At 37.9% G+C, this 15890-nt stretch overlaps 1 pseudogene; it reads right to left on the bottom strand.

Moving 5' to 3' along the window:
- Positions 1 to 7369: 7369 nt before the first annotated feature.
- Positions 7370 to 8321, bottom strand: LOC111822910 (olfactory receptor 51V1-like; annotated as a pseudogene).
- Positions 8322 to 15890: the final 7569 nt, after the last annotated feature.

Genomic DNA, 15890 nt, shown 5'->3' with positions numbered 1-15890 from the left:
ATTCCAGGTATGCAAGCATGGTTCAACATTAGAAAATCAATCAACATAATCCACCACAAAATAGAACAGAAGAAAAGAATCACATGACCATCTCAATCGACACAGAAAAAGCACCATACACAAAAACTAACTCAAAATGGATCAAAGACCTAAATATAAAGTCTAAAATAATAAAGATCATGGAAGAGAAAATAGGGACAATGTTAAAGGGCCTAATACATGGCAATAATACCACACAAACCATAACTAACAATGCACAGACACTAGAAGATAAACTAGATACGTGGGAGTTCCTAAAAATTAAACACTTATGCTCATTAAAAGATTTCACCAAAAGAGTAAAAAGAGAACCTATAGACAGGGGAAAACTTTTTGGCTATGACATAGCCAACAAGGGTCTAATCTCTAAAATCTATAGAATACTTAATGCCTCAAGAACAAAAAGACAAATAATCCAATTTAAAAAACAGCAAAGATATGAACAGACACATCACCAAAGAAAACATTCAGGCAGCTAGAGACACATGAGTAAATGGTCATGATCATTAGTCATTATAGAAATGCAAATCAAAACTACAATGACCCAACATTACTGGCACTGATCAAAAAACTGAAAATAACAACTGTTGGAGAGGATGCAGGGAGATTGGGACACTTTTCACTGCTGGTGGGAATGTAAAATGGTATGACCACTATGGAAAATGATATGGGCCCCCTTAAAAATCTAGAAATAGAAATACCATATGATCCAGTAATCCCACTTCTACGAATATATCCTAGAGAAATAAGAGCCATCATATGAATAGACATATGCACACCCATGTTCAATGCAGCGTTACTCACAATAGCAAAAAGATGAAAACAACCTGTGTGCCCATCAACAGACGAATGGATAAACAAATTATGGTACATGCACACAATGAAACACTAAGTAACAGTAAAGAACAATGATGAATCAGCTAAACTTCCCACAGCATGGATGAATCTGGAAGGTATTATGCTGAATGAAATAAGTCAATCACAACAAGACAAATAATGTATGAGACCACTGTTAATAAAACCCAAGAAAAGGATTACACACAGAAAAAAACAATCACTGATGGTTACAAGGGAGGGGAGTGGTGAGGATAGGAAATCACTAACTAGATAGTAGACAAATGTTAAGGTTGGTGAAGAGAAAGACAACACACAATGTAGGGGTTGTTGTTCTTAGGTGCCGTTAAGTCGATTCTGACTCACAGCAACCCTATAGGACAGAGTAGAGCTGTCCCATTGGGTTTCCAAGGGACAGTGGATTTGAACTGCCAGTCTTTTGGTTAGCAGCCAAGCTCTTAACCACTGTGCCACCAGGGTTCCACAGGCAGAGTACCTTTAGTATATTCTTAAGGACCCCAGGATTTTCAGAATGGTAGATGTGGATTGGCTTCAGCTTAAAATCCCCAGCTGCATTAGCCCCTCACAAGAGAGCCTATCCTTAAAGCTTTGACACCAGGCATTGACTTCTCCTCTCCAGCTATGAAAGTCCTAGATGGCATCTTCTTCCAATATAAAGCTGTTTCCTACACATTGAAAATCTTTTGTTTAGTGTAGCCATCTTCATCAATTATCTTAGCTAGATCTTCTGGATAACCTGTTGCAGCTTCTACATCAGCACTCGATGCTTCACCTTGTACTTTTATGTTATGGAAATAGCTTCTTTCCTTAAACATCATGAACCAACCTCTGCTAGCTTCAAACTTTTCTTCTGCAGCTTCCTCACCTCTCTCAGCCTTCTTAGAATTGAAGAGAGTTAGGGCTCTGCTCTGGATTAGGCTTTGGCTTAAGGGAATGTTGTGGCTGGTTTGATCTTCCATCCAGAGCACTAAAACTTTCTCCATATCAGCAATAAGGTTGATTCACTTTGTCATTCGTGTGTTCACTGGAGTAGCACTTTTAATTTATTTTTAATTTCCTTCAAGAACTTTTCCTTTGCATTCACAACTTGGCTAACTGATTGGCGCAAGAGGCCTAGCTTTCGGCCTAACTTGGCTTTCAACATCTTCCTTACCATACTTAATGATTTCTAGCATTTGGTTTAAAATGAGAGATGTGCAACTCTTCCTTTCACTTGAACACTTAGAGGCAATTTTAGGTTATTAATTGGTCTAATTTCAATATTGTCATGTCTCATGGAAGAGGGAGGCCTGAGGAGAAGGAGAGAGATGGGGCATGGCTGGTCAGTGGAGCAGCCAGAACACACACAACATTTGTCAATTAAGTACGCCATCTTATATGGATATGGTTTGTGGCACCTCAAAACAATTGCAATAGTAACATCAAAGATTACTGATCACAGACCACCATAACAGATATAATAATAATGAAAAAGTTTGAAATATTGCAAGAATTACCAAAACGTGACACAAAGACACGAAGTGAACTCATGTTGTTGGAAAAATGGCACCAATAAACTTGCTCAACACAGAGTTGCCACAAACCTTCAATTTGTAAAAAACACAATATCTGTGAAGTGCAATAAAGTGAAGTGCAATCAAACGATGTATTCCTGTATAGACTTTGCTATTTTACATAGAAGCCCTGGTGGCACAGTGGTTAAGAATTCAGCCGCTAACACAAAGGTTGGCAGTTCGAATTCACCAGGCTCTCCTTGGAAACCCTATGGGGCAGTTCTACTCTGTCCTGTAGAGTCGCTATGAGTCGGAATCAACTCGACAGTAATGGGTTATTTTACTTTGACACATTAATGTATATTCAATTGCCAATCTTTTCACGTAAGAATAGCCAATTTTTGCCTTTGGAATATTTTCAGATTTCTGTGTATGGAGTTTTTTGCATAAATCACACCAAAAATTCACTACACAAAGTTATATTTCTCAGATCACAGTCAAACTACTACACTTTCTATGTTCTACCCAGTATGGCCAAATTCTCAAATAAATTATTTATCCACATCATCTTCACCTCCTAATTTAAATTCTCTTCACAAATTTTAAGACATTGCTTCTACTCCAGCAACTCCAAAAACTGTTCATGACATTCTCCAGTGTTTCTAAATCAAGTGGATACTTTTTAGCACCCAATTTAAGTTACTTTTAACAAGGTTGGTTTTGACATAATTTATCATTACCCTCTTTGAAATACCTTTCCATTTAAATTCATTGATACCATATTTTCCTGGTATGTTTGGTGATTCAGATCTACCATATTTTAATGTTTGAGTTTTTTAGTGTACTTATACTATATTCTTTACTTGGTTAAGTTATCCATACCTATGATCTCAAACACCACACTTATGTCCATCACTTCCAGATTCATTACTCAAGTCCACTCTTCTCATCAGAACTCCTAATAGGTATATTCCATCACAGGCTGAGCATCTCCTCTTACATGTATTTTGGAAGATGAAATTAACAAAAAATGAATATATCTAAAACTAATCATATTATTCCCACTTCTTTCTTATCCCATGGAGCCCCTTGGTAGCATGAAGGTTAAGCACCCAACTACCAAAACGTTGGCTATTCAAACCCACATAGAGATGTCACAGAAGAAAGGCCTGGCAATCTGCTTCAGAAAGGTCACAGCCTTGAAAACCTCAGGGAGTGCAGTCATACTCTGCAACACATGGGGGCACCATGAGTCAGAATCTACTTGATAGTAACTGGTTTTCCTTATCTCAGTAAATGGAAGTATGACCTCTGCAGTATTTCATTCCAAAAAGCTAAACATGATTTTGATACATCCTTTCTCTTATCCCTCATAGTCAATGTCATCAAATCTTTTCATCCTACTGACTAAATACATCTCACCTGAATCCACTGCTTGCAATGCCTGTAGTTCACTGTTGCTCAACCACTGCTATATCTTTTTATTTGATGCCCTTTTATTTAGTCTTCTGATGTCAACTCTTGCCTTTGTCTACTCAGTAGTTGGACTGATATTCTTAACATAAACGTTTGATCATTTTGCTATTCTAATTGTAATTCATTAGTAGTTTCACACTGCCCTAAGAATTAAAACTAAATTAAGTCCACATTTTCTATAACTTTGTTCCTGTCTATTTTTCAAGCCCTACCTGGAGCTTCTTGCCCACTGATTCACCTGTTTCTCATATAGCTAATACCTTCTCAACTTAGTTCTTTAATTTTTTCTTTTAATTTCTTCTTTTTCATAGCTCCCAGATTTTTTTACCTTCAGTATTCAATCCTCAATTACATACTATTTTCTCAGTGAAGTTATTCCTCATATCTTCTGTACTGGGTTAGAATTACCTCTTTAAATTGTCATTTCACTGTTCATCTCTTAACGATGATATTTATAATTGTAAATGTAGACATTTATTTAATAATTTTTGTCTGTATCACCTGCTATACTTCAGACAAAGGCCCTTTTTTTTTTTTTTTTTTTTTAATCACTGCTGGTTCTCTATATCTTAGCAGTCTCTAGCACCACATCTAAAACCCTGAGCGTTCTACCTCAATATTTTTGAATGAATATTAATAAATTTTCCACAGACACCTCCAACTTAATATGTTCAAAGTAGCTTTCATTATCTGCTTGTGTATGAACTGCTCTTGTTTCTTTGCTTACTGTCTCGTTGAATGACACCAAGAGTCATTCAGTTTCACAAACCAGAAACCTGAACATCAACTACAAAACCTTCCTCTGTTCACCAACCTACAGTCAATCAGTTATTACAATGTGTTTATATAGCCTAATTATCATTCAAATCTGTTCTCATATTTCCATTTCCACAACCATTATTCCAGTTGAGGCCACTATCCATTCTCAACTGTGTTTTTGCAATAGTTTCTAAATGAAACTCCTTTCCTGAAGATGTTATGAAAAAGTAAACATGCCATGGGTAAATTCTAATGATATAATATTTAGTGAAAAAATGTAGGATGAAAAATATATTTGCAGCTACAAATCCATGAAAAAACATGGACGATCCTTAAGTACATATTGCTAAGTGAAAGAAACCAGTCTGAAAAATCTACGTACTGAAAAAGCTATAAACTGTATCATTCCAACTATATGACATTCTAGAAAGGGAAAAACTGTAGAGAGAGTGAAAAGATCATTAGTTGGCATGGGAAAGAGCAGATGAATAGCTCAAGCAGAGGGCATTTTTCAGGCAGTAAGACTTTTCTGTCTGATGCTGTAATGGTAGACACACGACATTATACATTTCTCAAAACCCATAGAACTGTACAACACATATTGTAAACCCTAATGTAAAATATGGATCTCAGTTAATAATGTATCAATATCAGTTCATCAATTTTAGCAGGTGTACCACAGAGATGCAAGATGTTAATATCTAAAACTGATCTAAAAATAAAGTCTATTTTAAAAACTTTAAAAGTATATGCAATAAGCTGACATTTTAATATCATGGAAAGAAATTAAAAAGCAAATCTTTGGGATCAAGGGATTATAAATCTTTTTATTCCAAAATTGCTTTTAATGAACTTGCGTTGTCACTAATAGGTGAAAAAACAAAAGAAAGAGAATAAAGTGGAGGGAAGGCTTAGCATCAGAGTTTCAGATGTTACTCCTGTCTTCTCTAAGAATGGGGAAAGTCCAGTGTCACTGTATCAGGTATTCTCATGTATGCATCATTACTTTAATAATCTAAACAACAAGTGGCACTTTCCAAAAATTTAGGTAAAAGTGTGTGGAATGAAAGTATTGATAGACTCAGTGTAACACAATTTTTATGTGGCAATCATGTTGCAGGAAAATGTAAAGACTCTTATTGTCATGTTCATAATAGCTATGATTATCCTGCAGCAAACTTTCAGAAACATTTTTTGTAATGTGTATTGACAAAACTTGGTTCTATTATCTCTCTTGAATTAGCAAGCCACTTAAGTCATTTATTACTCAAGCCATCGTACAATAACAAAAAAGTTATAGTAGTATTCAAATTGTAAATTGTTAATAGACAGTTTCACAATAATAGTAGGAGACTTCAACACAACACTGTTAGTAATGATTGATTCCGACTCATAGCCACCCTATAGCTCAACAAAGATCCAGAAGATCTAAAGGCCAAAAACAACCAGCTTGACCTCGTAGGTATATAGAGAACTCTCCACCCAACAGCAGCAAAGTATACATTCTTTCCCAGTGATGAATCCGCAAAACATTTCACAACATGGATGAATGTGGAGGGCATTATACTGAGTAAAATAAGTCAATTGCGAAAGGACAAATATTGTATGAGACCACTATTATAAAAAACTCCAGAAAAAATTTACACACAGAAAAAAATAATCTTTGATGATTACAAGGGATGGGAGGTGTGGGGAGGGCAAATCACTAACTAGATAGTAGACAAGTGTTAACTTTGATGAAAGGAAAGACAGCACACAATATTGGGAAAGTCAGCACAACTTGACCAAAACAAAGCCACAGATGCTTCCTAGACACATCCAAACACCTTGAGGGACCGAGTTACTGGGGCTGAGGGCTGAAGACCATGGTCTCTGGGGACATCTAGGTCAATTGCCATCACATAGTTCATAAAGAAAATATTTCTACATCCTACTTTTATGGGTAGCCTCTGGGGTCTTAAAAGCTTTCGAGCAGCCATCTAAAATACATCTATTGTTCCCATTACGTTCAGATCAAAAGAGAATGAAGAAAATCAAAGACACAAGGAAAATATTAGTCTGAAAGACCACGTAAACCACAGCCTCTACCAGCCTAAGCACAGAAGAAATAGATGGTGCCTGGCTACCACTACCAGCTGCTCTGACAGGGTTCACAGTAGAGGGTTCCAGACAGAGCAGGAGAGAAATGTAGAACAAAACCCAAATTCACACAAAAAGACCAGACTTACGGGTCTGACAGAGACTGGAGGAACCCCCAAGACTATGGCTCCCAGACACCCTTCTAACTCAGAATTGAAGCCACTCCCAAAGTCCACCTTTTAGCCAAAGATTAGACAGGCCTATAAAACAAACAATAACACACGTGAGGAATGTGCTTCTTAGTTCAATCAAGTATAGGAGACCTACCGGGCAGCACCTGCCCAAAAGCAAAGTTGAGAAGGCAGGGAGGGACGGGAAACCTGGACAAGTGGACACATGGAACCCAGGGTGTAAAGGGAAAGGCAAAGAGTACTGACTCATTGTGGTGATTGCAACCAATGTCACAAAACAATTTGTGTATAAATTTTTGAATGAGAAACTGGTTAGTGCTGTAAACTTTCACTTAAAACACAATAAAAAAAAGTAAAAAATAAATTAATTAAAAAAATGGTAAATTGTTGCACATATGGGAACTAGCACTATTATTTTGACCTTAAATCTTTCTTACCCATGACAATTTAACAGTTTCACTACATTTTCAGGGAAATTCAACAGTGTCGAAACATTTTCAGGGAAAACCATTTCTTCATCCTGCTTCGGATCTGCTGAGACTTTACACTGTAGATGGTTGGATTCATCAAGGGTGGAAAGAGGATATAGATATCACCCATTAGGACATGAACCAAAGGTGAGAGATGCCTTCCAAAGCGGTGTACCATGGTGAGACCAATGATGGGGATATAGAAAACCAGTACAGCACAGATGTGGGAAACACAGGTTTACAAAGACTTGAGCCTCTCCTCCTGGGGTGCAATTGCCAGTACCGTGTGCAGAATGAAAACATAAGAAATGAGAATAAGGACAGCATCCAACAGCAAGTTACAAATCACCAGAGCCAGGGCATAAAAGCTGTTGAAGCGGATGTCAGAGCAGGCCAGCTGGAGTAGATCCTGGTGCAGACAGAAAGAGTGGGAGAGGATATGAAGGCAGCAATAATGGAAGAACTTCAAACGAATGATGACAGGAAGAATGGACAAAGCACTTCTCATCAAAATAGTTACCATGAAATGAACGATTCTACTATTAGTCAAAATAGATGTATATCTCAGAGGATTGCAAATTCCTGTGAAGCGATCAAAGGCCATGGCAAGCAGGACTCCAGACTGTGCAAGAGCGACCATGGACAAAATAAGTCTGTGCAATGCAGGTATCCAGATCGATCTCCTGGCTGAGACCCCACAGGATCCCCAGCACCGTGTGCACTGTGGACGGCCCCATGCAGAGGTCAGTGATGGCCAGCAAGGCCAGGAAGTAGAACATGGGCTGGTGTAGACTCGGCTCAGTACGAATTACATGGAGAACCATGCTGTTTCCTAGGAACACCATGGCATAGACTGAGGAGAAGGGAATTGAGAACCAAGGATAGTGCTTGTCCAGGCCAGGGAACCCTGTGAGGATGAATACTGAGGAATTTATAATGGATGCTAGAGAAAAAGACATGAATATTTAAAGGGAATTTTCAAGATGAGATAAATATTACCCAGTTTTGTTTAAACCCATCTTTGAAAACAGTTAAATATAACACAGCCACCCTGAGTGTGGTACAGGTAAAACTAACTGCAGAGTTCAAGGGACATTCAGCTCTTCAGGAGAAATTGCAGCACGAGATGACTTCACAGGGAACCTCCTTGGTATTATGTCTCAGAGGTTATAGGAGCAAATCTGTCCTGATCTTTTTAGGAAAACTAGATTATTAACAGCCTTCACTGTTGGTCTCTCTGAGCCACTTGTGCCACAAACATTGGTGCTCCTGAGCTAGACTCTGAACACTTTCTCCTTTTACAGTCCTTGTGTCACAGGGAGTCAGAGCACTCAGTTTTATGAGGAAGGAGTGATGAGCCTTAGGTGAGATAGGTGAACTGAGGCTCCTGGGAGACTGCTAATCCCTGGCCAGGGATGTTGCAAGTGAAGATTTCTGCTTGGCCACTTCCAGGCTACAAATTCCCTGGGATTATGAGAAATGAATAAATAGCAGCATTTTTCCCAGAGTCCAAGGACCTTTTCTAATTATCTAGGGAGGGAGATTCACTGCAGAACTGAAAATTTAATGCTTTAGGTAATGCTGGCCTCATTGAATGAACTAGAAAGTGTTCCATCTGCTTCTGTTTTCTGGAAGACACTATAGATAATTGGTATCATTTTTCCTTAAGTGTTTTGTAGAATTCATAAGTGAAACCATCTGGGCATGGTGTTTTCTTTTTGGAAGGTTATTAACTATTCATTCAATATCTTTAACAGATACAGGATTATTCAGAGTATTTACTTCTCCTTGAGAGAGATATGGTAGTTTGTATCTTTCAAGGAATTGGTTCATTTCATCTAGGTTATCAAATTTGAGAACATAGAGTTGTTCATAGTATTTATTATCTTTTCTGTCCATGGGATCAGTTGTGATGACCTCTCTTTTAATTTTATTAGTAATTTCTATCTTCTATCTTTTGCTTTGTTACCCTCTTGTTATTCTTGTTGTTGTCAGGTGCAGTCAAGTCTGTTTTGACTCATAGTGACCCTACGTACAACAGAACCAAACACTGCCCGGTCCTGCACCATCGTCACATGTTTGAGTCCATTGTTGCAGCCACTGTGTCCATCCATCTCATTGATGGTCTTCCTCATTTTGCTGACCCTTTACTTTACCATACGTGATGTCCTTCTCCAGGGACTGGTCCCTCCTGATAACATGGCCAAAGTACATAAGACAAAGTCTTGCTGTCCTTACTTCTGTGGAGCATTCTGGCTGTACTTCTTCCAAGACAGATTTGTTCATTCTTCTAGTAGTCCACGGTATAGTCAATATTCTTCACCAACACCTTAATTCAAATGCATCAATTCTTCTTTTGTCTTCCTTATTCATTGTCCAGCTTTCACATGGACATGAGGCCGTTGAAAATACCATGGCTCAGGTTAGGCGCACCTTAGTCCTCAAAGTGACATCTTTGCTTTTTAACACTTTAAGGAGATCTTTTGCAGCAGATTTGTCCAATGCAATACATTGTTTGATTTCTGGACTGCTGCTTCTGTGGACGTGATTGTGGATGCAAGTAAAATGAAATCCTTGACAACCACAATATTATCTTTGTTTATCATGAAGCTGGTTACCCTAACTACAGATTTTCCAATTTTATGGATTTTTTTAAATGGTTTTTGGTTTTATTTTCCTATTGGTTTGTTATTTTTAATTTCATTGATTTCTGCTCTAATTTTTATTATTTCTTTTTTCTACTTGATTTTAGTTAAATTTTTCTTCTTACTCTGATTTACTAAGGTGGAAGCTTAGGTTACTAATTTTAGATCTTATTTCTTTCTTACTATTTGCATTTAATGCTATGAATTTCTCTCTAAGAATTGCTTTCTCTGCATCTCACAAATTTTCATAAGCTTTATTTTCATTTAGTCCAGAATGTTCTTTTTTGTTGTTATTGTTTTTGTTTTGTTTTGTTTTTTATTTCACTTGAGACTTATTCTTTGACTATGTGTTATTTAGAAGTATGTTCTTTAATCTCCAAACATTTGGGAATTTGTCAGGTATCTTTCTGTTTCTGATCAATTCTATTATGGTCTGAGGATATGCTTTGTATCATTTCTATTCTTCTAAATTTGTTAAGGTACATTTTATGACCCAGAATATGATTTATCTTGGTGATGTTTCGTGTGAGCTTCAGAAGAATATATATTGTTCATTTGTTCAGTGGAGTTTTCTATAAATGTCAATTACATCAAGTTGATTGCTAGTACAGTTTAGGTAACATTTTTATTGATATTGTGGCTGTAGGATCTATCAATTACTGAAAGAGGGGTATTGAAGTCTCCAGTTATTGTAGTGGATTTCTATTTATCTTTGAAGTTCTGTCAGCATATGCTTGTGTATTTTGACACTTCGTTGTTATGTACATACGCATTAAGAATTGTTATGTCTAATCCAAGAACTGATCCTTGTATTATTAGGTTATGCCCCTATGTATACCTGATAATTATCCTTGTTCTGATGTCTGCTTTGTCTGAAATTAATATAATTACACTAGCTTTCTCTTCTTTCTAAATTTTATTTTGTTGTTGTTGAGAATATACACAACAAAACATAACCAATTCAACAGTTTCTACATGTACAATTTAGTGACATTGATTACATTTTTCTAGTTGTGCTACTATTTTTGCCCTCTTTTCTGAGTTGTTCCTCCCTCATTAACATAAACTCACTAGCCCCTCAGGTTCCTACTAAATCTTTTGAGTTACTGTTTTCTGTTTGATCCCATATAGATAGTTCTTAAAATTACATAATGCTCAAACCAAAAACAACAAACTTGTTGCCGTCAAGTCGATTCCAACTCATAGTGACTCTATAGGACAGAGTAGAACTGCCCTATAGAGTTTCCAAGGAGCAGCTGAAGAATTTAAACTGCTGACCTTTTGGTTAGCAGTGAAGCTCTTAACCACTGTGCCGCCAGGGCCCAACAATGCTCAAAGCAGACCTTTTTACTAGTTAAGCTAAACTATTGTTCGGTTTTAAGATGACTTCAGGGGATATGTTTGGTTTAAACATAGTTTAAACCAATAGTTTCAGGGGTTCATCCACCCTCCATGGCTCCAAAAAGTCTAGAGTTCATGAGAATTTTAAATTCTGTTCTGCATTTTGACTCTTTTGGTCAGGATTCTTTTATGGATCTTTGATCAAAATGTTCAGTAATGGTAGCCAGGCATCATCCAGTTCTTCTGGTCTCATGGCAAAGGAGGAGTTGTTCATGGAGACAATTAGCCACACATTCCATACCCTCCTCATATTCCTGACTCTCCTTCTTTCTCTGTTGCTCCAGGTGAATAGAGAACAATTGTTGTGCCTTGGATGGCCACTAGCAAACTTTTAAGACCCCAGGCACTACACAACGAATTAGGAGGTTAGAACAGAAGCACTAAACATGTTATTGAGCCAATTAATTGGGATGCCCATGAAACCATGACCCTAAATCTCCAAACAAGGGACCAAATCCCCTGAGGTGTGCGCTTGTACATAAGCAGCCTCAGCAGTTACCTTTTTTTTCCTTTGTAAATATATCTATCACACAACTTTTGCCAATTTAACTTTTTACAGGTACACAATTTATTGACAGCAATTACAATAAACAGCTGTGCAACCCTATCCTTTATCAATGCGATTTTTCCATCACTGTTAACCTTTCTTTTCTCCCTTCCCTCGCGCCTGGTAACCACTAATAAACTATGGATTCCATACATTTGCCTTTTCTTGTCTTTTTATATAAGTGAGGTCATACAATATTTGTTCTTTTGTGATTGGCTTGTTTCTCTCAGCATAATGTCTTCGAGCTCCATCCATACTGTAGCATGTATCAAGACTTCATTTCTCCTACTGGCTGAAGAATATTCCATTGTACGTATATACCATATTTTGCCCACAAGCGTCCGTCAGTTTGTTGTGCTGTGGGGGCTTGCATGTTGCTGTGATGCTGGAAGCTATGCCACCGAATTTCAAATACCAGCACGGTGACCAGTTGAGCACAGGTTTCAGCTGAGCTTCCAGACTAAGAAAGACTAGGAAGGAGGACCTGGAAGTCTACTTCTGAAAGAAATTAGCCAGTGAAAACCTTATGAATAGCAGCGGAACATTGTCTGGTATTGTGCCGGAAGATGAGCCCCTCAGGTTGGAAGGCACTCAAAATCCGACTGGGGAAGAGCTGCTTCCTCAAAGTAGAGTTGACCTTAATGACATAGAAGGAGTCGAGCTTTCGGGACCTTCATTTGCTGATGTGGCACGACTCAAAACGAGAAGAAACAGCTGCAAACATCCATTAATAATCAGAACATGGAGTATACAAAGTATGAATCTAAGAAAATTGGAAGTCATAAAAAGTGAAATGGGACACATAAACATCAATATCCTAGGCATTAGTGAGCTGAAATGGACTGATATTGGCCATTTTGAATCAGACAATTTTATGGTCTACTATGCTGGCAATGACAAATTGAAGAGGAATGGCACTACATTCATCACCAAAAAGAACATTTCAAGATCTATCCTGAAGTACAATGCTGTCAGTGATAGGATAATATCCATATGCCTACAAGGAACACCAGTGTTAATACGATTATTATTTAAATATACATACCAACCACTAAGGTCAAAAATGAAGAAATTGAGAATTTTACCGACTTCTTCAGTCTGAAATTGGTTGAATATGCAATCAGAATGCATTCATAATTACTGGTGATTGGAATGCAAAAATTGGAAACAAAGAAGCAGGCTCAGTAGTTGGAAAATATGACCTTGGTGATAGAAACAATCCTGGAGATCGAATGATAGAATTTTGCAAGACCAATGACTTATTCATTGCAAATACCTTTTTTCAACAACATAAACAGTGATCATACATGTGGACCTCACCAGATGGATTATACAAGAATCACATCAACTACATCTGTGGAAAGAGACAATGGAAAAACTCAATACCATCAGTCAGAACAAGGCCAGGGACTGACTGCGGAGCAGACCACCAATTACTCATATACATGTTCAAGCTGAAGTTGAAGAAAATTAGAATAAGTTCATGAAAACCAAAGTATGACCTTGAGTATATATCCCACCTGAATTTAGAGACCATCTCAGGAACAGATTTGATGCATTGAACACTAATGACTGAAGACCAGACAAATTGTGGAAGGACATCAAGGGCATCATACATGAAGAAAACAAGAGGTCATTAAAAAGACAGAAAAGAAAGAGAACACCAAAATGGATGTCAGAAGAGACTCTGAAACTTGCTCTTGAACGTTGAGTAGCTAAAGCAAAAGAAGAAACGATTAGAAGTAAAAGAGCTGAACAGAAAATTTCAAAGGGCAGCTCAAGAAGACAAAGTTAAGTATTATAATGACATGTGCAAAGATCTTGACATGACAAGATAATGACATGTGCAAAGAATTAGAAAACTGAAAGGGAAGAACAGGCTCTGCATTTCTCAAGCTGAAAGAACTAAAGGAAAAATTCAGGCCTCGAGTTGCAATAGTGAAGGATTCTATAGGCAAAATACTGAACGATGCAGGAAACATCAAAAGAAGATGGAAGTAATACAGTCATTGTACCAAAAAGAATTAGTCGATGTCCAATCACTTCAGGAGGTAGCATATGATAAAGAATCGATGGTACTGAAGGAAGAGGTCGAAGCTGCATTGAATACATTGCTGAAAAACAAGACTCCAGGAATTGACAGAATAGCAATTGAGATGTTTCAACAAACGAATGCAGGGCTGGAAGTGCTCACTTGTCTATGCCAAGAAATTTGGAAGACAGCTACCTTGCCAACTGGCTAGAAGAGATCTACGTGTACACCTATTCCACAGAAAGGTGATCCAACCAAATGCAGAAATTATCAAACAATATCATTAATACCACACACAAGTAAAATTTTGCTGAAGATCATTCAAAAGCATTTGCAGTGGTACATCAACAGGAAACTGCCAGAAATTCAAGATGGATTCAGAAGAGGATGTAAAACAAGGGATATCATTGCTAATGTCAGATGGATCCTGGCTGAAAGCAGAGAATACCAAAAAGATGTTTACCTGTGTTTTATTGTCTATACAAAGGCATTCGATTGTGTGGATCATAACAAATTATGGATAACGAAGAATGGGAATTCCAGAATACTTAATTGTGTTCATGAGGAACCTGTACATAGACCAAGAGGCAGTCGTCAGAACATAAAAAGGGGATACTGCATGGTTTAAAGTCAGGAAAGGTGTGCGTCAGAGTTGTGAAGTATGGATTTTCACCATACTTATTCAATCTGTATGTTGAACAAATAATCTGAAAAGCTAGACTATATGAAGAAGAATGAAGCATTAGGATTGGAGGAAGACTCATTAACAACCTGTGTTATGCAGATGACACAACCTTGCTTCCTGGAAGTTGAGAGGACTTGAAGCTCTTACAGATGCTCTTATTGATGAGGATCAAAGACTACATCCTTCATTATGGATTATACCTCAACATAAAGAAAACAAAAATCCCCACAACAGGACCAATAAACAACATCAGGATAATCAGAGAAAAGATTGAAGTTGGCAAGGATTTCACTTTACTTGGATCCACAATCAACACTCCAGGAATGATACTGAGCACTGCCTCTGCTCTAACTTGGGAGTCACCAGTCTGGCCTGTGATGACATCACCATTAAGAGGTTCTCCCAGCTGGTCTTGGCCTGGGTCATGGGTGGGAGTGACATGGATTTGGTCTTTGCTTCCTATGCTTTGATTCTTTGCTCAGTGCTGAGGATGAACTCTGCTGAAGCAATAACAAAGGCCCTGACTGCCTGCAGCTCCCACCTCATCCTCATTCTCTTTTTCTATATGGCCATTGTTGTAGTATCTGTCATTCATCTGGCAGGGAGAAGGGTTCCCCTCATCCCTGTTCTCTTCACTGTGCTGCACAGTGTCATCCCCCTAGCACTTTACCCCATGGCGTATGGCCTTAGGACACATGAACTCAGAGTAGGTTTCCAGAGGGTACTTGATTTGAGTGATGATTTGTCCAGGAAGTGACCCAAACTTAAAGAATGGAATATGAGGTACTGCAAAAAGCACACAGATTTTGGAATCCCACAATGCAAGCTGAAATCCCATTTTCCCCTTTCATTAGAAAATACAATGTGTTAGCTAATACCTGAACAAAAATTCACACTCACTGCCAACAGAGATCAGCAGTTTGAACCCACCAGGGGCTCCAAGAAAGAAAAGACCTGGCAATCTGCTTCAGCAAGGACTACAGCCTAGAAAACCCTATGGGGCAGTTCTACTCTGTCACGTGGGGTTGCTATGAGTCAGAATCGACTGGATGGCAAACAACAGCAACAGCAAAAATAGAAATGTTGTGGATTAAAATCAACATAGGGAGTGGTTACTGACTGAGTGGAAATATATACATTGTTTTAAATGAGAGCAACTTATATTTCAAGGGTGAACCTTGCAAGCATTATGCTAAGTGAGAGAAGCCAGACACAAAA

Source organism: Trichechus manatus, unplaced genomic scaffold, assembly GCF_000243295.1.
Source record: "Trichechus manatus latirostris isolate Lorelei unplaced genomic scaffold, TriManLat1.0 scaffold00232, whole genome shotgun sequence".
Taxonomy (NCBI): Eukaryota; Metazoa; Chordata; class Mammalia; order Sirenia; family Trichechidae; genus Trichechus; species Trichechus manatus.
This window is presented reverse-complemented; position numbering and strand designations above follow the sequence as displayed.